General features: G+C 41.8%; 1 protein-coding gene across 5 annotated transcripts in view; it reads left to right on the forward strand.

Annotated features, from left to right (window-relative positions):
- The window catches only part of MPPED2 (metallophosphoesterase domain containing 2), a 173,155-nt gene that overhangs the window by 59,381 nt on the left and 88,513 nt on the right, over positions 1-25,261 (forward strand). For 2 of the 5 annotated variants that reach the window (XM_079787845.1, XM_079787844.1), the window contains exon 2: positions 24,895-24,992. The exons of the other annotated variants lie outside the window; for them this stretch is intronic. The gene's annotated coding sequence lies outside the window, so the exon portion shown is untranslated. The remainder of the gene's footprint in view (positions 1-24,894; positions 24,993-25,261) is intronic. 5 annotated transcript variants of the gene reach the window in all.

Below are 25,261 nucleotides of genomic sequence, written 5' to 3' on the forward strand. Positions count from 1 at the left end.
TTTGTCTGGGTGGTGGGGTCTAAATATTGGATCCCTCGTCACCCGTCAATCACATGTGTCATTTCATGCAGTCCTCACACTAACTTGTTTAGTAAGTATTAGCTTCTAATTTTTTACTTATGAGGAAACTGAACCTTGGTGAAGTTAACTTACCTCAGGTTACCCAACTAGGAGGTGACCTCCAGATTTGAACTTGGGTCCACCAGACTCCACTTCCCAATTGTGTTCTTCTGTCTTTCTTTATTCTCAGTCAGGGGCCTGGGATCCCTACTGAAGGGACCATCCCCTGGGTAAAAAGGTTGTTCTAACAGCATCCTTTAACACATATAGGCACACTCAGGGTCTAAGCTGGGTTAATGTCATGCTAGAGGTGTTTTGTGGCACAGCCTCTGTCTTCAATATTGCTCATCTGCCCATGGACGCTGCACAAATGAGCCTTAGGAAATCTTATTTGATTGCACATCCGTCTTCTTATTTCCACTTTTATTTGCCCCCAAATTTCTTCCCATTCCCCAAATGCCTGTGCCCTTTCACACGCTTTCCCTTTGTGGACTCTGTTCCTTCTTCCTGGAATGACCCTCCCTTTAGGAGAACCCATTCATCCTTTCTGCCTGAAGGTCCTTCAGAGCTGGTTGCTTCCCTTAACCCATTGGTCAGGCGTGTGTGCAGCCAGCCCTTCTCATAGTTGCTATGTGATTGTCTACTTGTCTGTCTCCTAACCATTGCTCTTTGTACCCCCAGTTCTGAATAAAGGGCCTGGGATATAGTGGGGAACACCAATGGTTGTTGAATCTCTGAGTGAATGAATGAACCTAAAGGTACAATAATTTTTTTCTGCTTTGCCTTTTGGCTCAAACATTAAAAGTATGCAATTCTTAATGGAGGTATACTGTCTTATCCTCCTTTCTTTTCCTTTCTCTACCTTTCCCTTCTCTTCACTTACTTTTCCTTTTCTCCTCAGAGTATAACAGCCAGTTGGCTATTGTTCGTCATTTCTTTATACCTGTGCAGGAATACTTAAAAAGGATTTGTTGTTGTGGTTGTTTTGTTTCCAGTATTATAATTAGAAAGGCAGCGTTCTTGGGTGGCCTCTTCCTTCAGCTGAAATTTTATATATAACAATCTAGTCAGTCAAATCCAAGGCCATGAACTTTTAATTATGTCTTTTCTTTGGTCTTGGTTGTCATTACATAGCTCTGAACTTCAGTTTCTGTAGGCCTGAAAGAAAGAAAGAACATGCTTCCAGCCCTAGCTGGTTTGGCTTAGTGAGCTAAAGGGTCCCGGGCTCAATTCCGGTCAAGGGCACATGCCAGAGTTTCGGGCTCAATCTCCAGTAGGAGGCATGCAGAAGGCAGCCAATCAATGATTTTTGTCTCATCATTGATGTTTCTATCTCTCTCTCCCTTATCCTTTCCTCTCTGAAATCAATAAAAATATATTTAAAAAAGGAAAATGCTTCCAAGGAAAATCTCAAGAAAGGGATTATTCATATCTGTAGAAGCATTGTATTAGACATGATTGTAATGGAGTGTGACTGCAACGCACATCCCCGATCCTAGACATACAAGTCAACTTTGTCCCTTTCACAACAGTCATATTGGGAGACTGTGTTCCTTTCGGTGATTGTGCTGTTGGCCCAGAGTTTTGGAGCTGGGCTTTCGGAGAAGCTTTCACAGCCTGAGCTATTTATTTTACTCTTAGATTACGTGTAACATATGCTCATTCCTGATAACCTAGTACAGTAGTCAGCAAACTCATTAGTCAACAGAGCCAAATATCAACAGTACAACGATTGAAATTTCTTTTAAGAGCCAAATTTTTTAAACTTAAACTTCTCTTAACACCACTTCTTCAAAATAGACTTGCCCAGGCCGTGGTATTTTGTGGAAGAGCCACACTCAAGGGGCCAAAGAGCTGCATGTGGCTTGCGAGCTGCAGTTTGCCGACCCACAGACCTAGTAAATAGAGATACGTGGAAGAAGAAAACAAAATCACCCGTGGCCAGCGATAACCACTGTTAACATTTAGTGTGGTTCTTTATAGACTGTTTTCTATTAATACGTATGCATACACACAACACATATTTTTACCAAATAGAGAGATTACAGTAAAACCATGTCATAGTCTGTTCATCTTAACACTATATTATAAACAACTTTCTACATCAATAAGTATGGCTACATCAATAAGTAAGACTTTTCCCCCCATAGAATACTTTCAATATAAATAAGATACATATACATTATAAAATTTTCAGTATTTGACATGTGCAAAGCAGAAAATATGCATTCATCTGTAATCCTCTTTTTCAGAATAATTACTGTTTGGTGTATAGCATTTGAGAAATGTTTCTATTTTCTATTTCTATGTTGAATATCCTTAATAATGGCAATCTTCATGCTTTAAGGATTTTTTTTTTGCTTAATTACTATTTTGAAATTTTTTTACTACTTTATTTTTCCAAACAACTTTCTTTTTTTAAAAACAGAGATTTAGATTTTATTTTTCTATTACAGTTTACACTCAACATTATTCTGTACTAGAGGCCCGGTGCAAATTCTTGCACGGAGGAGGGTTCCTCAGCCCAGCCTGCACCCTCTCCAATCTGGGACCCCTCAGGGGATGTCCGACTGCGGTTTAGGCCCAATCACCCTGCTTCTCTCTCCGGCCTTTCCAGCAGCCTCTGCTGCTGCTGATCAGCCCCGTGTCTCTCTCTCTCTCTCTCTCTCTCTCTCTCTCTCTCTCTCTCTCTCTCTCAGAGGTCAGCAGTTCAGTCTGCTCACCTGCTGTGCACGCAGCCTGGCGTTCAGTCGAGTCTTTGGTTGTTGTGGATGTTACAACCCTGGCTCTTTATATATATATAGATTTGTTTCTATACAGTGTAGTGGTTAGATTTGACAAAGTTTTCCCTCTGATATTTCCAGTATTCACCTGGCACCATACATAGTGCCAATATTAAATATTGATTATATTCCCTATGCTGTACTTTACATCCCTGTGGCTATTTTGTAGCTTCCAATTTTAGTTTTTAATCCCTTCACCTCTTTCATGTTATCCTGAAACTTTAAAAAATGTAGCATGTCATGCTCTGTGTCAGCATAGCATTCTGTTGTATGGGTGTAGTCTAATTTATTTAGCTCTCCTTATTACTGGAGACCTAAGGTGTTTTCATTCTTTTATTGTTACCTACACTGGTATGATGAACACCTTTCTTGCTCTCTCTTTGCAAACATCTTTAATTATAGTTGTAGGATATCTTCCTATAATTAGAATTGTTGCTACAAATTATACATACTTTAAAAACACACATACCCTTTTATTATGTATTGTCAAATTTCCCTCTAAAGATTCCGCATAATAGCCTCAGCAGTATTTAAGAGATTGTGTCATATATTTTTTTTAATAACCTCAGTGGCAGAAAACCTTAACCTTGTAAGGGCTTTTTAAAAATGACTACAAACTCTTTTTCTAATTGTGAAATCTTACATATTCTTTGTGATAATAGCAGCACAGAAAAAAAAATTAAGATCACCAGTATCTCCTACAAGTCACAGATTATTGTTAGCAATGGGTGTGTTTCCTATGGTGTCGTGTGTGAATGCACATGTACCCAGTGTTTACAGGTAGTGAATGGTCAGTAATGTTACCTGCTGCTAAATTACATCATCCGAGTGTGTCAGTGCCATGACTCCTCCTTCCTGCCCTGTTGGTGAGTTTTTCTTACTCCCTGGGAGGGCAGGACTTTAGGGAGAGTGGCCTTGCAGTCTTTTGTGCCCCAGTGACCCAAGGCATGTGGAGCAGAGAAAATGGTGAGCCATGTGGCCCTGCCTGGCCACCAGAAACGTGGCACCATCTCCTTACCAAGCATCCCAGACCCCAACATACATACATGTTTTTAGGTTCTAATTAACTTCTCAACCACACCAGAGGGGCCAGGCCTCCACTTTCCCATCCCTATTTCAGTCTCCTGTCATCTCCCTTCTGCCCCATCTTGAACCTGACTCTCCCCCTCCTCCCTCTGTGTCACCTCCTCCTCTGGAAGTCACCTCTGCGCACCAGCTCCTGCACCAGCGCCAGGCTGCAGGCAGATTGCAGCTGACTTTTCCAACTCTGACACCTCATGCTTTCCAGGCATGGTCTGCACATTTAAGGCTACTGATTTTTGCAGTAGCACAAAACTAGTAGGGACTGGAGCTTGTGAAGTGGGCAAGTGGAGATGGACGATCTCCAATAAAAAAAAAAAAATGATGTAAACTAACGGCAACTGCAATACAGTTCCCAGAAAAGGCGCTTCAGAAGTGATTTGAGCAGGGGAGCTTCGCTGGAATGTTTATAGCTACTGAATAGGCATAGCTAATAAAGAGGCAAAGGTATGAAGCTTGAATAAGATGACACCCCGTGACTTGCAGAGGAGAACCGACCAGAGTTCCTTGCAGCCTAGGATTCCCTCACTCTCATTTTCTGGAGTTTAATGTCAAAGGAGTTTCTTAATCATTAACTTGCTCACAAAAACTGTGTCTGACATGCTAGACTTTTCAGTTTGTGATTCATAATTTGATTTCCCCTATTACCATCCTCAAATTATAATTTATGTGAAAGCTTCTTTTTCTATGTCAAGCAATTATTTAGGGTCTTTTTTTTCTTAGTATGAGATTCTAGAATTTCCAAAAGTATCTATGAGTTGCCTGCATATCCTATCATGAGGATACAAACATCCCGCTTTCTTGTCTGTCGTATATTTGTTTAATCCAAATAACAGGTTCATGCTTATTATCTACTTGACTTTCTTTACGTTAAAGAATCTTTTATCCTAAAGTGAATTACTTCATGGTCCAATTCATAGGTAAGTACTTTTCCCCCAATAAGAACAAAATTAATTTTAAAGTATAGTTCAAGTTTAATGTAGAATTATGTAAAGTACTTCAAAAAGAAGAACATAAATACAGAATAGTTGAATATGCTCAAATCAGTAAGACTGGACTTTGTTTTATTAGAAAGGATTGTTAGTGACCCGAGGACATGAGGCTAGGTCATCTGTGATCCATGTGAATCTAATCCTCTTTGTTATGGCCAGCCATTTTCTTAAATTACATTAATTATAATGCCTCTAATTCATATGGCATCTTTCTCCAAAGGACTCAAAGTACTTTGGAGTATATTAGATCATTAACGCTTATAATGGTGCGGGGAAGTCGATATGGGCAGACAGCATTATCTCTGTCTTGCTGATGGATGGATGGGGATCCAGAAAGGTGGGAGGACAGACTGGGATCATGCTGTGGACAAGAGCTAATGTCCCTGGATGTTGTCCCTACTCTTCCACAATTCAGTTCTAAAACTTCCTGCTTTCTCCTTTGCTGATGTATCTCCTTCGCCTACAGAAACAGGCATGGGCGAGACACATATAACCATTGCTTCATCAGCTTAGCAGAAAAAGCCAGGTACACACATTCCTGAAAAGGGCAAAATATTTTTGAATTTTACTACATGACGATTTTGTCACTATTAAAAATAAATAAAGGAAAAGGAGCTCTTTGGAAACTAAAAGTCCCCACATTTTCTAAACCTGCTGGCCCAAGAGGGAAAATTAAAGCCCTCAAAATATGTGATCCTAAATCCTAGATCAGGATGCTTGCATGCCAGGGCATGAATGGGCTTCATCCTCAAAAGGTTATTTGCATACGATCTCAGTGTCTTGTCAGTCTTCCTCCACGGAGAATATAGAAGGGAACAAGAGAGCGGCGTTACTGCCCTTAGCATCCAGCCTTGGCTTGTCAGTATTGTCTCCCTGTTTTATAAATTAGGCAACTAGAATTCACAGAGTTTCAGTGTCTTAGCCAATTTCACACAGATTTGTTAGTGGAGGGCCCAGGAGTAGGGGCTTTGTCTTCTGCCTGGGTGTGATGCCATTTCTATGTTAATTCTGCATGTCAAAACCTGGGAGATTATTCTCATTCTTCAAGGTTTGATTTATGGAATGGAGTACTGATTTAATCTTAATCTCTACACACACACACACACACACACACACACACACACACACACACACACACATTTGCATCTAATTGGAGACTAAGTATTTTACCATAGATGATAGATGCCTCAAAATCAATATATCACAATGCTGAATTCATTCTCCTCATTCCCTTTCTGATCCACATGATCATTAACCCAGACATTTCCTATTGTTGGTCTCTGCTGAAATCCCACCTCTTTGATGAGATCTTATGTTTTCTACTTGTGTGTCTTCTTACTTATTGTTGGTCTTCCTCCATTGAATGCAAGCTCCATGAGATATATATCCTCTAAACCTATAACAGTGCCTGACTCATAGGAGCAGCTTAGAACATGCATTGAGTGAAGGGATAGATGAATGAAAGCAAGCTCCACGAGATCACGGAATGGGTCTCTCCATGAGAATGGGTGGGCCTCCATGTTGTCAATGAGGTCACAAACAGAGTGCTATGTGTGTAGAACGCACTCTACATCTTCGATCCTGTTGATCCCACCAACTGCCTGCCAATCTTGTTCCCTTTCTTCTGTGAACTTTTGTTTATTCTTTAAAGCCTACATCAAAGGTTATATCTGTTAGGAAACTGGCCCTGCCTCCCTAATTGGACTTCATCCCTTTCTCCCCTCCATACTAAGTTCATACCATTAGCACACATTAGTTTAGGGCAGTGATGGGCAACCTTTTGAGCTCGGTGTTTCAAACATCGCCAAAAAACTGAGCATAACTCGGGTAGTGTGTCCCTTTGAGGAAAAAACATTATTTCGCGATAATTGTAGTTTAAATAACATAAATGTTTCATCTTCGGCATGCGGCCGCTGAGGCGGCCGCGTGTCATCAGAAATGGCTACATGTGTCAGTGCTGACACGCGAGTCATAGGTTCGCCATCACTGGTTTAGGGTTTCTAGTCTCCTTTGATGATGAATCTCCTGAGATGACACTCCCAGAGGGCTCGTCAATAAATGTCTGGTTTTCTTCACTTCCTGGTTGTATTTTGATCAACAAAATGTGTTTGCTTCCCTGATCTTCAGTTGCTTCTTCTCTACAACAAAGAGAAATAGTCACAGAGCTGAGAGGAGTGACATTTGAGGGGCATCCTCAGCTGTCAAGTACCTTGTAATTGTTAGAGGTGATATTTTATTGTTAACATCACACCCTTCATTGTCTTGTATTGTAGACCTCCAAATGCATGTCCACACCCCACCACAGGTTTCTGGATAAGGACAGTTATTCTTATAGGCAAGTAGCCCTTGGTTTGGCATTTATCTTGCCAATATGGAATAGATCACTTCCATTTGAGCTCTCCCACATCCTCCCAGCCTATCTGCATATTGTTTCCTGGAATTTTTCCCCCAGTGGTCCCCTGGCTTTTTGAGTGTCATTTTCCTGGCTCTTCAAGCTGCATGGGGAGTCCATTCTGCTTCCAGTCTATGGCTCGACTCACTAATTCTTGATGTGCCCCCCCTCTCCCCACCACGAGCACCACCTTTTGACTGATAAATTTTCATTATTGGTTTTGCGTGAAAGTCTTCAGGGTTCCACTCTGCCTGACCCCTGTGGTCACTTAGTGATTACATGTGCCAGCTGAGGTAATTTATTCACTTTGTTTTGGTGTGAACACGTCCCATGGGTCTTGTAACTGCTGTAATCACTTGACCCTAGTGACTGTTAAATGCTTTAAACACAGTTATTTTTAATTTATAATTGTTTTCATTAAAAATCCCTTATAGTAACTTAACTGACCTTGCTGTCAACGTGGCATTATGTGCAGGGGGAAGAAATGAAAATATTATGATGCAAATAATATAGTACTCATCGGAGATACGCAGCAAATCATTAGCTCACCCTACACATGCTCCCTTGGAGTAGTGCAAGGAAGATGAAAGAGAAGAGGACATAATTATAGCACTGTCTGCATAATTCAGCACAGCCATTCCTGCACCCGGAGCAGGCTAGGCGGGGGAGGGGAAAGTAGAGTGTGGACTCCAAAGTGAAGTACCAGAAGAGCCATTCTTGTGCAGACAGCACTTCCCACACCAATCGGCAGTCCCATTTGATGAATCATTTTTCAATTAACATTTTATACTTATTTTGAATCTAATTTCAAGCTTAAGAAAAGTTGCAAGAATAATACAGTGAACTATCGTATACCCTATAGCCCCATTCCCCAGTTGTTAACATTTTGCTATTTGCATATTCTCTCTCTTTCTTTCTCTCTCTCTCTGTAGGTCTTTCTATTTATATAATTTTTTCCTGAAGTATTTGAAAATAAGCTACAGACACCATGCCCCTTTATCTTCAGGATTTCAGTGTGTCTTTTCTAAGAACATGGATATTCATTTACATTAATCCATTACAGATTTCAAAATGAAATATAAATAGATACAATTCTATAATTTAATCTATAGACTTTTTTCAGATTTTTCCAAATATATCAATAATGTCTTTTATAGAAATTTTTTCTGTGCAGGCTCTACAATGCACTGCAATCCATTTTAAAAGTCAAGCCAAATCAAACTAAAACAAAACAGTGTTTCTCATTTTCTTACCCTTAAGTAAGAGTGAGGGGTTATAATAGAAACTTGATCCTATAAAATTAGTATGTCTGTATATCTAGTGACAAGATGCTGTGGGTCATTTGCAAACATATTTGTTATCTCATTCGATCCTCAAGCAAGCACGCAAAGAAGTCTACCAGAGCCCAGGTCACAGAGATCGAGGAGGCAGTAGCCGTGCTCTGCATCCTGATTCCTTCCGTGGTACCCAGGGAGACTGGGACCCAGGATCCTAGGGACTGATGGCAATGGGGAATTAAGAGGTGCACATTTTTTTGTTTGTTTGTTTCTAATTTTACACTGTCCTGGTAAGGGGCCAGAAAATACATTTACCTTAGAAAGTTACCTAACTCATTTTTTTGCTCCAAGAGATACAATTAATTTTAACAATTAGTGAAATCATCAATGAATGTCAACTAAACTAGGTTTGTCTGAGGGAAGGCTGTTGGACTGCTGGTCAAAAAGTGCTGAAGTCACGAGATGAAAAAAGCCTGGGAAACCTGGTTGCTGGCCCTGGAAACTTGCACACTCAGATTCTGTGCGTGTGTCTGGCCTGGCTGAGTTTGTCCTTGTGGCAACGTGAAGGCACATTCCAGAGCTGTGGACTGAAGGCCTTCTGGCTGTTACATAGATAGTTGGTTAGTGGGCATTCATAATTTAGCCTAAAAGGGTTGCGGGGGGGGGGGGGGGGTTCATTGCAAAACTCACAGTTAGATCCCTATCTTTGGTTTTGTTTATTCTTGGCTATTTTGTGGGGGAAGGAAATTGGAGTCGTTGTGCATTTTCATTTAAAAAATGTTTAGTTTTTCCAATATGTTATTCCTGATCAGGCTTGCTGCTGGCCCATGAGGTGCTTTTGAACAAAGTCTGAAGAGGTGTCCCCTAGACCAGGCAGTACATGCTTGTTGAATGGCATTCAGCTCCCACTCACACTCTTGGATAATAAAACAACCTTTGCAACCCATACAGCAACCTTTAATTAGTCTTCTATTTTTATTTGTCCCCATTTAACATTCTTTTTTTTTTTCCTTTTTACTTCTTATTGCATATCTTTGGTTACTGTTCTTATTCTACCACTTTTGTGACCTTTTGATATTAGAGCATTTTATTTAGCATTTGTAACAGTCCATAGAATACATAATTTTAAATATATATGTAAAGTTTTTATCAAAATGTCTTCCTAATTTTGAGAATTAGAGATTTTTATGATGTTCTGGGGGAAAAGATAACATTGGGGAAAATGACTTTTAGTTTTGATTACATTGCCTAGCTCTTTTCACATCTGGAATTTGTTTTAAAACCCTATTTGGTACATTCAAGATGAATAATTAAGCAGCTAACTATAACATGCATTATTGATCTACTAGATTTAGAGGTTATTGCAGCAAGTTTTGGGTGCACTGTGAAACTGAAATAAACTTTCTTCCCCTGTGTTTCTTAAATTCTGTTGAAATTTCAGGAGCAGGAAAGAAACAGCACATTTCCACCCCCATCTAATTTCAGGGTAAAGTTGTACAATTAAACTGTGTTGTCTCCCTTCTCCCTGTCATTTCAGTAAATTAAATCTCACTTATCCTCTAGTTTGTATTTTTCTCTTTTGTCTGAAAATAAGGTTGGGAAGTAAACTTTCTTTTCATTTTGAAGAGACTAAACTGGCCTGTGAGGACAGATAGCTGGACTATAAAATATACAACCTCCGAGCTTTGATTTCTCTGTAAAGTGTTGAGGACACGGTTGTGTAGTTCTTTACTCACTGACTTTCAATTATGTCCTATGACACAGTCATTGGTGAGTCAGTTCTGATGGTATAGCAAAGCCGTATGCATCCATCACCTGAATTTGGAGTTGCTAATCACACAAGAACATACAGTAATAGCCATAGTGGTGTGGTGGTGATGGTGGTGATTAGTGGTCATTGTAGGAATGATGCTACTGGTAGGAATGCTAGTTTAGTTACCTGCAATTTAAGTTTTGTGGGGATTTAGGAAACTAAACTGATATTTTCATATTCTTCATTTCATGGAAACTTATAGAAAGCCTGGATTCAGAAAGCAATATAACCACAAAGCCTAAAAATGACTTACATATGAGTTGACAAATAAATCTTTACTCTTGTGTACTTAGCACTGTGAAAGTGAGAAAACTTAGTATTCTTCTATGAAAACAGGGAGAAACAAAACTACACATACGTCTCTTGTAGTGCAGGTAGAGCTGGATGCTTGTTCTTTTAGAAATATATATATATATATGCATGTATATATATATATATATATATGTGTGTGTGTGTGTGTGTGTGTGTGTATTATATATATATTTGTATTGATTTCAGAGTGAGGAAGGGAGAGGAAGATAGAAACATCAATGATGAAGGAGAATAATTGATTGGCTGCCTCCTGCACACACCCCAGTGGGAATCGAGCCCATAACCTGGGCATGTGCCCCAACTTGGAACCAAACTGTGACCTCCTGGTTCTTAGGTCAATGCTCCACCACTGAGTCACGCTGGCGGGGCTGGATGCTTGTTCTAGATAAAGTCTTGGGGTTAGAGGTGGCACCAGGAATAATTTCCATCTTCACAACTATAGCAGGTGCACGCATAGCTCCTTCTCTAGCCAAAGCCCCCTTACGCTGTCACAGGGACTGGAAAGGGTAGTTAATGAGAAAGTTAGTCAAAGCAGGAACCCATCCTATCTAATGAAAGAGTAATATGCAAATCGACTGTACCTCCGCTACACCCACAAGCCACACCCACCAGCCAATAAGGAGCAACTATGCAAATTAACCCAACCAAGCTGGCTGTGGCCACGGAGCGAGCAGGAGGCTTGGGTTTCCCCTGCAATGGAGGAAGCCAAGCTTCTCACACACCCTGGCCAGCTGTGGACTCCACTCAAGGCTACAAAGTTTCAATTATAGAAGATAAATAAATCCTAACAAAAATGACTATGGCCGCTGAGTGAGCAGGAGGCTTGGGTTTCCCCGGTAATAGAGGAAGCCAAGCTTTCCGTCTGCCCTGGCCTGCCCTAGCCTCCTCTCAAGGCTACAAAGTTTCAATTATAGAAGATAAATAAATCCCAGATACCAGGGCCTCTGCTTGGGTCACCGGGGGGGTATGGCCGGCCTGCAAACCACCACAGGCCCCTCGCCCAGGCCACCCTGATCCGGGACACCCTTCAGGGCATACCAGCCGGCCCCCACCTGTGCACCAGGCCTTTATCCTATCTAATAAAAGAGTAATATGCAAATTGACTGTCACTCCTACACACAAGATGGCTACCACAAGATGGCCAGCAGGGGAGGACCAGGCCTGCAAGGGAGGTCAGTTGGGGGCGATCAAGCCTGCATGGGAGGGCAGTTAGGGGTGACCAGGCTGGCAGAGGAGGAAAGTTGGGGGCGACCAGGCCTACAGGGAAGGGCAGTTGGGGGGGACCCAGACCTGCAGTTGAGAGCAGTTGGGGGGGACCAGGCCTGCAGAGGAGGGCAGTTAGGGGCAATCGGGCTGGCAGGGGAGCTGTTAGGCATCAATCAGGCTGGCAGGGGAATGGTTAGGGGGTGATCAGGCTGGCAGGCAGAAGCGGTTAGGGGCAATCAGGAAGGCAGGCAGGCGAGCAGTTGGGAGCCAGCAGTCCTGGATTGTGAGAGGGATGTCCGACTTCCCGTTTAGGCCCGATCCTACCGGGATCGGGCCTAAACGGGCAGTCGGACATTCCTCGATAGGTCCCAGATTGGAGAGGGTGCAGGCTTGGCTGAGGGATACCCCCACCCTCTACCCATGCATGAATTTCATGCACCGGGCCTCTAGTAATATGATAAACATGTAGCTCGACATTTTTATTGTAACTTGAAGCATATAGATGCGCATGTTTTGGCCAGTCTTCTGAAGTCGTGCCGAAGCCCTTTCTTTGTTCACAGTGATTGGAGATCAGCACTGTCTTTCTTGGGAAAATCACACATAATTTATCATCTTTATCAAAAATTCACCATATTTGTCACACTTCCATTTTAGTTTATGTATTGGTGAGTCAGAATGGAAAGATGCTTGTGAAACACTCTGAGTGCAGAATATTTCTAGATTTTTATGATTCATTCCCCCTTCCTTTTTAAAGTGGTGTCGATTACTCCCTAGCCAACAGCAAATTTATACACTCTTTTAATGTTCCTATGTCGTCATTTTAAGGAATACACAATGCCATTAGGTGATTATGGTAAAAAGCCCAGCTGGCATAAACTAGTTTGGAGATAAATGCAAGTGTTTTAGGGATGCTGTACATGGGAGCCGGTGTGCATTGGTGTCACCAGGGCCAGTCATGACTGCCATTAGTCAGTGTGCTGTGTGCTGTGAGCAGCAGTCGTTATGTGTCTCAGGGACTGGAGAGTGTCAGTTAATAGAGTGTTTAGAATTTCTAGAAAGATCTAAACCAGAAACTATGTGTGGTTTCTGGTAGTTGTTCTGTAGCTCATCATTTGCCATACACTCTCATAATAAGACCTAATTTTTTATCCTTATACTAGAGGCCTGGTGCACGAAATTCGTGCACTGGGGTGTGGAGGGTTGTCCCTCAGCCCAGTCTGAACCCTCTCCAATCCGGGACTGCTGGCTCCCAACTGCTCACCTGCCTGCCAGCCTGATCACCCCCTAAACACTCCCCTGCCAGCCTGATGGATGCCTAACTGCTCCCCTGCTGGCTCGATTGCCCTCAACTGCCCTCCCTTGCAGGCCTGGTCACCCCCAACTGCCCTCCTCTGCAGGCCTGGTTGCCACCAACTGCCCTCTCCTGCAGGCCTGGTCGCCCCCAACTGCCCTTCCCTGCAGGCCTGGTCACCCCCAACTGCCCTCTTCTGTAGGCCTGGTCGCCCTCAACTGTCCTCCCCTGCAGGCCTGGTCGCCCCCAACTTCCCTCCCCTGCAGGCCTTGTTGCCCCTAACTGCCCTCCCCTGCTGGCCAGCTTGTGGTGGCCTTCTTTGACCCCATGGTGGAGGCCATGTTTGATCACAAGGAGTGGCCATCTTTTGCGAGGGCATGAGGGTCAATTTGCATATTACCCCTTTATTATATAGGGTATGGTCTCTTTGCCTGCCTTGCACATGTTTATTTTTTTTAATTTTTTTTTAATTTTTATTTTTTATTTATTTAATTTTTATTTATTTTTTTATTGAGGTATTATATGTGTACATATCTTACCATTACCCCCCCACCCCACACCCATACATGCCCTCACCCCCCAGAGTTTTGCGTCCATTGTTTATGCTTATATGCATGCATACAAGTCCTTCGTTTGATTTCTTATTACCCCTTTATTATATAGGGTATGGTCTCTTCGCCTGCCTTGCACATGTTTAAAGAAGACATAGGTATAGCTCCATGATAGGGAACATGAAATTGTTCACAAGGCAATGTATACAGGTATGTCTTTTATTTGTATTATCAACTAGAGGCCTGGTGCACGGATTCATGCACTGGTGGGGTCCCTCGGCCTGGCCTGCGGGAATCAGGGGGAAACCGCCTCTCCGACATCCCCCAAGAGGTCCCGTTTTGCGAGAGGGTGGTTCTTGGGTGACACACCCTGGAATCAGACTCCCTCCTCTCTGATTCCGGGTGCATCACCCGAGAATGCACGCAGCTGCCAAATCACTGCAGCTCAGCAGCTGCTGCCTTGAGCGTCTGCCCCCTGGTGGTCAGTGAGCATCATAGCTACCGGTCAGAGCATCTGCCCCCTGGTGGTCATGGTGTATCATAGGTACCAGCTGGTTGGCTGGTCAACCCGTAGCTTAGGCTTTTATATATATCGATAAGCCCAATGCATCACACAGTAAGATTCCATATTCTAAGATAAAGGGGAGGAGCTTAAGTTCTAAGAAGGGTCACGTGTCCTAGAAATATTACTTAGGTGAATTTGGAAGTTCCCTTTCCCATGGCAGGAGGAAGAAGGATCAGAACTTATCAAGACAGTTCTTCCTTCTCCTCATCAGGGTTAGAGGGGTGACGCCTGAGCTCGCCCATGCCTACAGAATAAGCTCTGCCCCCTCTCCACTCCAAGAGTAAGAAAAACACATCAAAAGAGCAAAAACACGATCCAAATAGACAGGCTCCTGCATCAGTGCAGTCCCTTCCATTCTAACCCTTCCATTCTTTCTGAAGAGCACTGGCTTCATCAGATATGTGGCCTGCAGTGTTCTGCACATTTGTTTTTAAAATGTAACAAGCTCCTCAACATTGTTGGCTTTAAAAACCTCTTTTACCATATGTGTGTGTTTGAATCTATCCTCTTTAGAAACGTGTCTTAGGAAAATATGCCCAGTGTTCATAACACTGTGTGTATACCCTGGTGTGAAATACAGATGCACACGAACTAACAATAGCTATAAAAATGAAATCTTGCACAAGCTGTGCCCTGCCTTCGCAGGCAGCAGGAACAATGCTTTTGGGGTCCAAGAGAAGCTTTATCACTGGGGAGGTGTGTGGGGGTGGCTCTCAGCTCAAGAAGTGGGAAGGGGAAAATGCTGCAAATTTTAGTATAATGCATAATGTTGAAAGAAATTGTATCCCATCATAAAGATTAGCAGGCTGTGTAATTCAATTTAAAATTGGTCGGCGTGCCCTGACTGTTATAAAGCCTTTCTTTTTTTGTTTTATCACCATTCCATTATTTTAGGTTGTCCACCAATATAGAACGGAGCATACAGCCAAACCATACAAAGTGTTTTTCTATGCTTCTGCCCACTGGAAAAATTGTTGATGAATGCAAGAGATTATCTTAAAATGAGTTAAGAAAACGCTTGCTCAATTGAATGCCTCCTTGTTTGCTTTTTTGCTATTTTTTTTTTTTTAGCATAAAATGAATTTCTCCTGGGCAAGTAACCATTGAGAATGAAATTCCTTTAAAAGCATTTGCTAGACACGGCTTGGTTTCCAAAACTCAGCGTTAGCACTTATCGGCAGTACCATGGGCATTTACTATGCCATTGAAAACCAAGATCCAGTAGCTTATGTTAATGCAAGACTAACAGACCCACAGCTGATGGCAGTTACCCATACTGGGGGGTTAATAAACGTTCTCGGAATTACTGTCTTTATTTTCTTTATTACAAAAAAAGAAAAAATGGGCAGCTTCCTAAGCCATGTCTCCTGCTTCTTGCTAAGTCTTGGTGACTTGCTAATTAATTAACTGTTTTGGTTCCAGGACTTCATGGCCTATGCTGAGTTTAATATTCCTGTTAGGGAAATGCTGAATCCTTTGGCCAAAGTAGTAGGGAAAAAAACAACAACAAATTAAATACAGCAAACATTTATCCAGGTGCCCTTTATGAACATGAGGAGCTATAGAAATAGTAATAACAACACTTGGATACACCAGAAGAGTATCTGGAAAATGAGCACACAATATTTTTCTTTTGCTTCTCTTTCTTCTATTCGTGAGAGTTTCGGCCCAGAAGCATTTTGTTAAGGATTTTCCTGGCACATCCAGACTCAGTGGGAGAGATGTTATGATTGATTGGCAGTGACTGCCACGTCGTAGCGTGGGGCAATAGGTGGTTGCTCAGGTGCCATGCATTTGCAGGTCAGTTTAGCGTCATTGTCTTTGGTCGCACTCATGCTCTGTGACTCTGGTAGACAGAAAACTGCCTTAGTGACCACATCCACCTGCTTTATTTTAACTCTTTCTGGCCAATCCACACTTTCATGTGTCTGTATTAGAAAGTTCCCAAAACGACTGTGACCTAGGCGTGGTGGGAGTTTTAAGTTTTCTTCCCATTGTAGGCTGTTGCGGGATGTTCTTGGCATATCTTGGAAGCAAGTTGAGGCTAGTATGTGAATCAGACTGTCAGGAAGACAAGAAAACGCACAGAACTCTTTGTATCCTATAGGATTTAGGAAACAAGTTCACTAAATCCCAAGCTATAAAGAATTAAGGTTATCGAACCAATCTGATGGAGTTAATGGATCAGCTCAGTTTACCTTATTATGTCCCACAAATCTTGGGCAGCTCAGTTTTCTCTAGTTTCAAGTTCCTATCTCCTAAACATGACTGCTTAACACCAGGCAGTTGGTTCAAACTTCAGATTCCTGGAATCTAGCTCAGACCTATTGAATTAGGTTCTCTACTGGTGCGTGCAAATAATTGGAACTTTAATGAACTCTTCTGTGGCTCTCCTGCCAATTCACTGCCCTGTTCTGGCTTACGATGGTGTCAGTTGTCAAGTTCAGGGATATAGTCTGCATGCTCTCATCACCCTTAGCAAAGCTGTTCTTTTTCATCGTGACCTCTGTGTACCTCATCTACCTCATCTGTAAAAGCAGATGATAGTTCTTAGTTCATAGGGCTGTTGTAAGGATTAAGTGGATTATATACATTTTTTTTAGGGCAGTTGCCCAATAGAGGGTAAGTATTACTTGAATCTGTTCTAATCCTCCTAATTGTCATCATCATTTATTTTGTTTACAGGGACTCTGAGTGTCCCTGCCGGAGGCAGAAATCACGATTCAGGATCTCTTACTAGGCTGTTGTCAGGAGGAGTAGGGGGTATACCAGTAGCATTGTTTGGGAGAGACATTATGGTATTAATTAAGCATGTGGAAGGGCAAACACAGTGTGTTAAATCAGTAAGGAGGCTTTTGGCTCGAAGAAACAAAATGGCTTAAATAACAAGGGATTTAGTATCTCAGATAATAAGAAGCTGGGAGGAGTAAATCATTTTTTAGGGTCCTGTAATTCAGGGACCCAGTGATGATTTTCAGGAACCAGGGTATTTGGTATTTCTTTCTCCTGTTCTCACATGTTAACCTTGCCCCTGAGGTTGGAGAGTGACTGTTGAAATTCCGGGCTTGTTATGAAGACATGACAATATTCAGTGGAAAGAGAGGACCATTCCTTTATTATTTTGTCTGTTTGTAGAGGTGGTGACCATTTCCCGGGAGACCTTCAGCGGACTTCCCCTCATGTCTCATTGGCTAGGATTGGGTGACACACATCTCTTTAAACCAGTCACTGACAAGGGAAATAGAATTCATTAAGATCCACCCCCCTGGGTGTAAGCATAGGCACACCTTTCTTGGGCACATGGCTTTCCAGGGATGAATATATGGATGAAATTAGGGGCTCTGCTGTCGCGGAAAGCTGGGGTGAGGGTTGGAGTAGACCACCCACAGTTGTCTGCTTTTGAGTCTGGTAATGAAATATCTTTGCATTGAACTTTGGAGCGAGTAGCCTACTGTTTTCCTAGAATGGAGTCCATGTGGTATGACTTGCTGCAATTCAGGGACAAGTACAGTGGCATGGCTTGGCTGGGGACTGAGACAGCCTGGGGTAGCACTTTAAGATGCTTATTACCTGTTTCCTATTTTCCACTTGAAAAATGGCACTTTTCTCTTTTGCTCACAGCAGCGAGTTTCAACCTTTTTCATCTCATGACACATATAGACTAATTACTAAAATTCTGCCACACACCCAAAAATATATTTTTTGCCAATCAGACAAAAAAAATTGGCATAATTTTGATTCATTCACATTGACAGCTATTGTTGTGTTGCCTATTGTCATTTTTTAATTTGACAACCTAAGGGAAAAGAGGTCAGTACCCCTAACTAAATAGTCAGATATTGCATGTTGTTTTTTTAAAATATATTTTATGGATTTTTTTTACAGAGAGGAAGGGAGAGAGAGTTAGAAACATCGATGAGAGAGAAACATCGATCAGCTGCCTCTTGCACATCTCCTACTGGGGATGTGCCCGCAACCAAGGTACATGCCCTTGACCGGAATCGAACCCGGGACCTTTCAGTCTGCAGGCCGACGCTCTATCCACAGAGCCAAACCGGTTACGGCAGATATTGCATGTTTTAAAAATTTTTGAGGCACATCGGTTGAAAATCGCTGCTCTATCCTATTCCTCTTCCTCTTGAATACTGTTGTAAACAACTCTGGGGTGTGTGTGTGCATGCTCCCTGCCTCCTTCCATTATGTCACACATGATCAGGGGAGTCTGTTTCTTGCATATCTGAACTGATTGTTGCTAAAAGCCTGGACAAGATTGTAAATGTTGACTGATCCCCCTCGAAGACACTCACCTCCGCTGATCAGATGTCTTCTGTTACTCTCCTTCATTTGCAGCTGCTAATTCCCTGCCTAGCAATGATCATAATCTGAGCTTTGTTAGTAAGTACTTACTTCTTTTTCTGTTGCTCTCAGCTGAGTGTAAGCTCCCCAAGGGCAGACACCCTTTTCTATTTTGTTCATTCATTACCTTCCCAGCCAGCACCCAACACACTACCTATCCCACCCTAGGTCCCCAGGGAATAGTTGTTGAATGTTGTAGAAAGACTGTGATCATTTCATGGGCATTCTGGAACCCCATTTCATTATCAAATCTCATCCTGACTTTTGAAAGGGTCAGGGATCTAATGAGATTTCATGGAACCTAATAAGATTTAGTTTCCCCAAGGTTGCTGGATTAGAAAATGAGGTTATGACTTGACTTTGCAGAACTTTGAAATGAGCCCAACAGGAAAAGGAAACCACAACGTGGGTGAATCTGAGAATGTGGAGTTGAAAGTGAAATGCCACATGACAGAGTTAAAAAGTAAGAACAGTTTAACCCAAAGCATTGAAATCTGGCCAGATCTTCCTAGTAAGGAATCAACTTCACAAGCTTTGAATGAGTTTGAATAGTGGTGGTTGGAGTTCTCAGTTGTGAATTATTATGTTAGACCCTGCAAAAATACACTGTGCTTCTTTTTCCTACTAATGTATCTAATCTCCAATTTCTAGCCAAAACACCACAAAGGAATTCATTTTAAAAATATAAAAAAATAGTTTTTTGTTTTTTCAAAATGTTTGACCTGCATTTTTAGCACTTAAGAATCAATGATACTGGCCTAACCTCCCATGGGAAGAAGAATGACCTTCGTGAAAAATGCTGGTAGTGTTTCAGAGACGATTGGAAATGAAATACTGTGGTTGGGATGAACCTATGTATTATAAGAAGATATTGTCTAGAAGACCTTTTTTTTTTACAGAACCTTGAGAAACCACCTAGATATTTGACATGAAAAGGGGTGCCACATTGGCCGAGAATAAGCAAACATAGCCCCTTATTTACTGATGGACAAAAATAAGTAGCAATTGGGATGTTCACCTTATGGAAGATTTTTATCATTGAATTTCATCAAAAGTGCCTCAATAATAGTGTCAGAGATGGGAGCATTTGGGAGGACAGTGGCTGGATCCAGAGAGGTCATTTCTGTTATCCTAAGTTACTCTAAGCTCACAGTTAAGGTTGCAAAACAGATGCTTTGTCCATGGGTCAAATGAAAGAAAATGGTCTTCAACTATAATAGTAGAGGTTTAAAAATAGAACAGAATGAGTATCCCAACCATGAACATGAGCAGTCCTGAGTGTTGTGAGATAAGAAGAAATGAGTGGCCATATGTCCTGTGGGTTATTGGACAGGACTTGCAGGTAGTGGCAGATTGGTTTTAGGAGTCAGGATTCATGCTTGTGGGCATGGTCTTTAGAAAAGGCTCTCCATTTCCCTGAACCTCAGTTTCCTGATCTATAAAGAAAATCATTTCAACACTCTTTGACTCAAAAACTCTGGCTGTGTAATTGCATGACATGGTAAAGGAGTTCCATGTTGCAGCTAACTCATTGGATGACCTAGAGGAGTCCTATAGCCTTGCTGGATGGTAGTTTTCCATTCCATGGAAGGCATGATTCTGATCTCTGAGGACTCTCTAGCGTTGGAATATCAGCGCGCCTGGAATTAGAATAAGATGTCAAAGGCCTCTTGATTTTTTTCGGTTGGAAGCAAAAGGGAAGAGCTGGCCCTGCAAGTATGTTCAAGTGGATTCTTTCAGCTGACCCAGTGACTGGGGGCCTGAGAAGATGCACACACATGACCTGTTTGGCCAGGGCAGTAGGCTCATTTGTAAAGAGTGGCCTCTGCAAAGCCAGCTGTCAAAACAGCAGTGATTTGCCTGAGAGGCCTAGGGGTGAAAACTTTCAGATGAAGGGATACAACAAAGAAGAAATACAGGCAACTTACTCAAATAATGAATGGCTATTCCATTAACTCCGCTATTGATTATCTCCTCTGAACTACCCAATCCTGGGAACAAAGGCTGCAAAAATCTTTAAATGAGTAATGTTAACCCATGCAACAGCAGTAATTCCCTTCTCTTTTGAAATCGAAACATTATTTGTGTGATGCCTATAGTTCGTTCATTCATTTATTTATTCATTTGTTCACTCCTTCAACAAAATTGAGTTTTTACTATTGCAAGCCAATATTTTTTCCTCCATCTGCCTTCCCCTCCCAAAAAGCCCTTTTATAACAGATTTTAAAAATCAGATTTAGTTTCTCCATTGCAAATTAATAGTAGACCTTGCAATGGATATATAATTGGTGTCATCCTAGGATAAATAAAAATAGGATTTGTAACACTTTAAGGCCATCTGGAATCCAAATACAGCTACTCATATCACATGATTCTTAGCCAGGATAAAATTATTTCTTAATTATTAATTCATTTGATAAGTAATTATTAAAGCCTGCTGAGAATGCAAAGATGAATGGGATAGAGTCTGACCCTCCTGAGGTCTTAGTCAAGTGGGAGAGAGAGCCCTGTAGACAAATGCTCATTCTGTGGACTGCAAGCACTTGGCACGCTCAGAGCCACCCAAGATATGATTGGAGGTGGCTGAAGGGGGCCAGATCCCACAAGTTGCACACACCATGCAGGGAGTGTGGTCTTTTGTCTGTAGGCAAAAATAGGGAATTTAGGAAGATTTTAAAGTTGCCGAGTGTGTAAATATGTGGAGGGAATATGCATGATGAGATCTGTATTATAAGATTACCTCAGTCCCGATAGCATGGCTCAATGGTTGGAGTATTGACCTGTGAACCAGGATGTCACTATTCAATTCCCGGTCAGGGCACGATCCCAGTGTGGGACGTGCAGGAGGCAGCCGATCAGTGATTCTCTCTCATCACTGATGTTTCTATCCCTCTCTCCCTCCCCCTTCCTCTCTGAAATCAATAAAAAAATATTTGAAGCAAAAAACACATATAAGATTACCTCAGCTTCAGTGCGTAAAATAGGTTAAACAAAGTGTACTTTATAGGAAGGTATATTTGTTTGCTTGAGCTGCCACAACAAAATACTACAGATTGGGTGAGTTAAACAACAGGAGTTTATTTTCTCACAGTTCTTGAGGCCGGGAAGTCCAGAATCAGGATACCAGCTTGGTCCTGTTCTGGTGAGAGCCCTCTTCTTGGTTCGTAGATACCTCCTTGTCACTGTGCCTTTATATGGTGGAAAGGGCTACTAGGAGGCTCTTTTATAAGGATATTAATCCCATTTATGGGTGCTTCCACCCTCAAGACCTAATCAGTTCCCAAAGGTCCCACCTCCAAATACCATCATTTTGAGCATTAGGATTTCACCCTATGAATTTTAGGGGGACACAGACATTCAGATCATAACATATGGGTAAGGAATAAAAATGTGGAACGTGAAAGAGACCTTGGGCCCCCGATGCCATGATGGACTTTGCAGAAGTCCTTTCTTCCTGAGGAATTCTCCTGCAGCATCCTTTAAGCTCCTTCTTCCTAGAGGGGAGGCTGGTGGTATTTAGGCCACAAGTTATTCCGAAGGAAAGAGATCAGACTGTTGGAACTGGTGTTTCCGTGAAACAGAAACCTTATCAGTAGGAGACTTCATGATTCCGCACTCCCCAGGAAGTCTTCTGTGTAGCTTCTGATTATCTGGAGTTTTTATTAGAAAATTTTTCCAGTTGAGGGGTGGTGGAGAAGCAGAAATGGAAGAGGAAATGAATGTGGTCTCCATTCCCTCCATCTCATTGCTGTCACTATTGATCAAAATAACCTTCCCTGAGAGATTTCTTTTAAAATTTTATTCTTGAAATGCTTCATTAAAATTTTGAGTTATAAAATAGGAGAAGTCAATTTTATTGGGCCCTAAATTTTGCTGTATGCAGCTTCCTGTCCAGAGTGCAAATTATTAAAATTGACATAGGATGTGTGTGCAAGGTAATATCCCCTTTCGTAGGCTCCTCTCTAAATTTCAAGATCTTCTGTAGAGTGGATTAGATTATACAGTGAGTAGGGACTCTGAAGAGAAAATAGAATTGTGTATTGATGCCTTTAGAAATATTATTTGATGGCAATAAAATATTCTCTGAAATTCCCTTCAGAGGAGAGAAAATGGAGTTTGTTTGCAGTAATTGCATTTTCTAGCATTTGCTCTCACACTTTCCAATATAAGCCAATTGGAACCTGGGATTTGGTTTTGCTTATTGGCAAAAGTACCATGTAAATTGATCTGTGATGCATTTAAAGAATATGCTTTTGAAAGTTTGGAAATTGAGATGGCTCTTTCTTATTAGATTTCAAGAGTATTAGGGTTCATTTCTATATTTTAGTCTAATGTAATATTAGCCAAATATGTTCTTTTTCAATTTAGTTTTAATCAAGTTCTGGAAGACCATTTTCATCTAGCCCCAGTGGCACTGTTAAGGCAGAGATTTTATTTCCATTGTCAACCCTCTGCTCTGGCTTCTGTGGACCAGCCCCTTGGAATCACAGCACACCGATGTCCTGCATTCATTTGCCCAGGCATTGTTTCAGCATGCAAAAATAATAGCACGTAGTATGGAAAGTTTTTTTTTATTACTCTCCACAGGGTTAAGGTGGGGAGGGAATCTAAAAAGCCTCAAAATCATTACTTTCCTTTACAGAATATGGACTTGATACCCGTATTATTTTTATTTAATTTTATTTTCACCATACTTAATGGTTTACAATGCAAACACATAGGATTTGCATTTGTTCCTCTAATTATTCAGTAGAATAATTGGCACTTGTTTTTATAATTATTGCTGGAAGGAACACCTTTTCTTCGTTACTTTTTAAAGGCTTTATGGTGAAAAAAAACAACATACTATTCTTCAGCTCACCATAGACTTTGTCAGTTAATACTACCAGTTTGTTAAAGATACTCATTGAATACTCCTTTAAGGTGGTAGGAAGTAGGAGATGGACCCCTTATCCTGACTGAAGTTACAATGCAAAACAGAGGACAAGATCAAAATCATAATAATAACAATCACCCTGTTTGTGCCAGGGTAAGGTTAGGTCCTTTATCGATCTTTCTCAATCTGCATATCCACTCTGTAATGTAGGTTGTACAATTATCCTCACTTTTTCTGGTAAAAGGAAAGTAAAATAACATGTTTTAAGTTTGAGTTTCATATGTAAGAAGTGAGTGAACCAGACATTTGGTCCTAAATCTGTCTGACCCCCAAACCCCTGATCTTTTCATCATGCCATCTGTCCCTACATTCCAATACGTTTGAGTGATATATAAACATGCACACAGCTGGTCGGGAGGAGTCTTGACAGAGTCTTAACCGAATTTTTCTTGTGACTCTCCAGTGGAACCCTAAGTTGGATCCAGTTTAGTGTGTTCAGATTGAATTTGTTGTATGGGATATAAATCTGTCCCAACAAGACAGGGCTTTCATTTGTAAGGAGGAGGTTGGATAAACAAAAAATAGAGATGAGACCACCTATGGTTCCAGTTGTCCAGCCAGATCCTAATACTCAAGTATAATTGGAGCCACGCTGCCGGTAACAGTTACCCCCACAGCTTCACATTGTAGAACACGCCATGCTGTCCTGGGTGGCAACTTAGAGATACTCATTTGGGAAATGAAGAGGATGTCGTTCATTTTTACTATGTTATGGTTGTCTTTTAAAATATATGAATGTGAATGAGTGTTTCTGTAATGTGTGTGTGTGTGTGTGTGTGTGTGTGTGTGTGTGTGTGTGTGTTTAAATCACAAAGAGTCTTGATGGATACAGTTATGGTTGAGACAGGAATGCATGCGAACCAGTTGCTGCTGAGCAAGAATGAAATTTCTGAGCTGTTTGCAGGTCCCTAATACGTAGTTATGCGTACTTGTATGGCCTGTCCTCGCATGGTTTACACTCCTACGTTACGTTACCTGTCCTGGGTGCCATATACTGGTGACTTTTCAGGTCCAGAGCGGGTCTGCTTTCCTCAGTGGGGGGGTGGAGTTTTGTCTCCTTTGTATAGGTTGAGGCTTATAACTTCTCTTGGTGCCTTGGGATTCTTTTCTCATTGAAGGCTGAAGAAGAGGAGGGAGAGTTTCAGCTGTGGCTTCTTACCCCAGCCCTGATTCCTGCCGCAGACCACTGGGCTCTCACTCGGCATTCCTCGCTTTCTCCTGGGTTTCTGGCCAGTCCTGACATCATTGTAATATAGTTTTCTGTGTTTAATATTTCTTAGACTTGGTTTCCCATTGCAAGCATGGAAGAAACCCTAATGCATGAGTTTCAGAGGAGAAGGTAGCAGTCTGAACCTGCTGTGTGGCTCCATCAGCAAGTGTGAGTATTAACGTTAGAGCTGTCAGGACTTGTGAACATTAATGGAGCCTGACGGGGGACAGACTGAGGTCAGAGACAGCGTGACCCTGATTGAATGTTTCTGGTGGCTTTGCAGCCCAGGCAAGTGAGTGCAAACCGTGGAGCCGAGAGGGGTTGCTGGAGGTTCATTCATTCACTTAATAGGTAGGCAGTGGGCACCAACTCAGTGCCAAGCATTTTCCTAGGTGTTAGCAGGGAAAGGTGGGCTCTGCCCAGTTACAGCCGAGAGA

This window comes from Cnephaeus nilssonii (genome assembly GCF_951640355.1).
Source record: "Cnephaeus nilssonii genome assembly, chromosome: 13".
NCBI classification, from domain to species: domain Eukaryota; kingdom Metazoa; phylum Chordata; class Mammalia; order Chiroptera; family Vespertilionidae; genus Cnephaeus; species Cnephaeus nilssonii.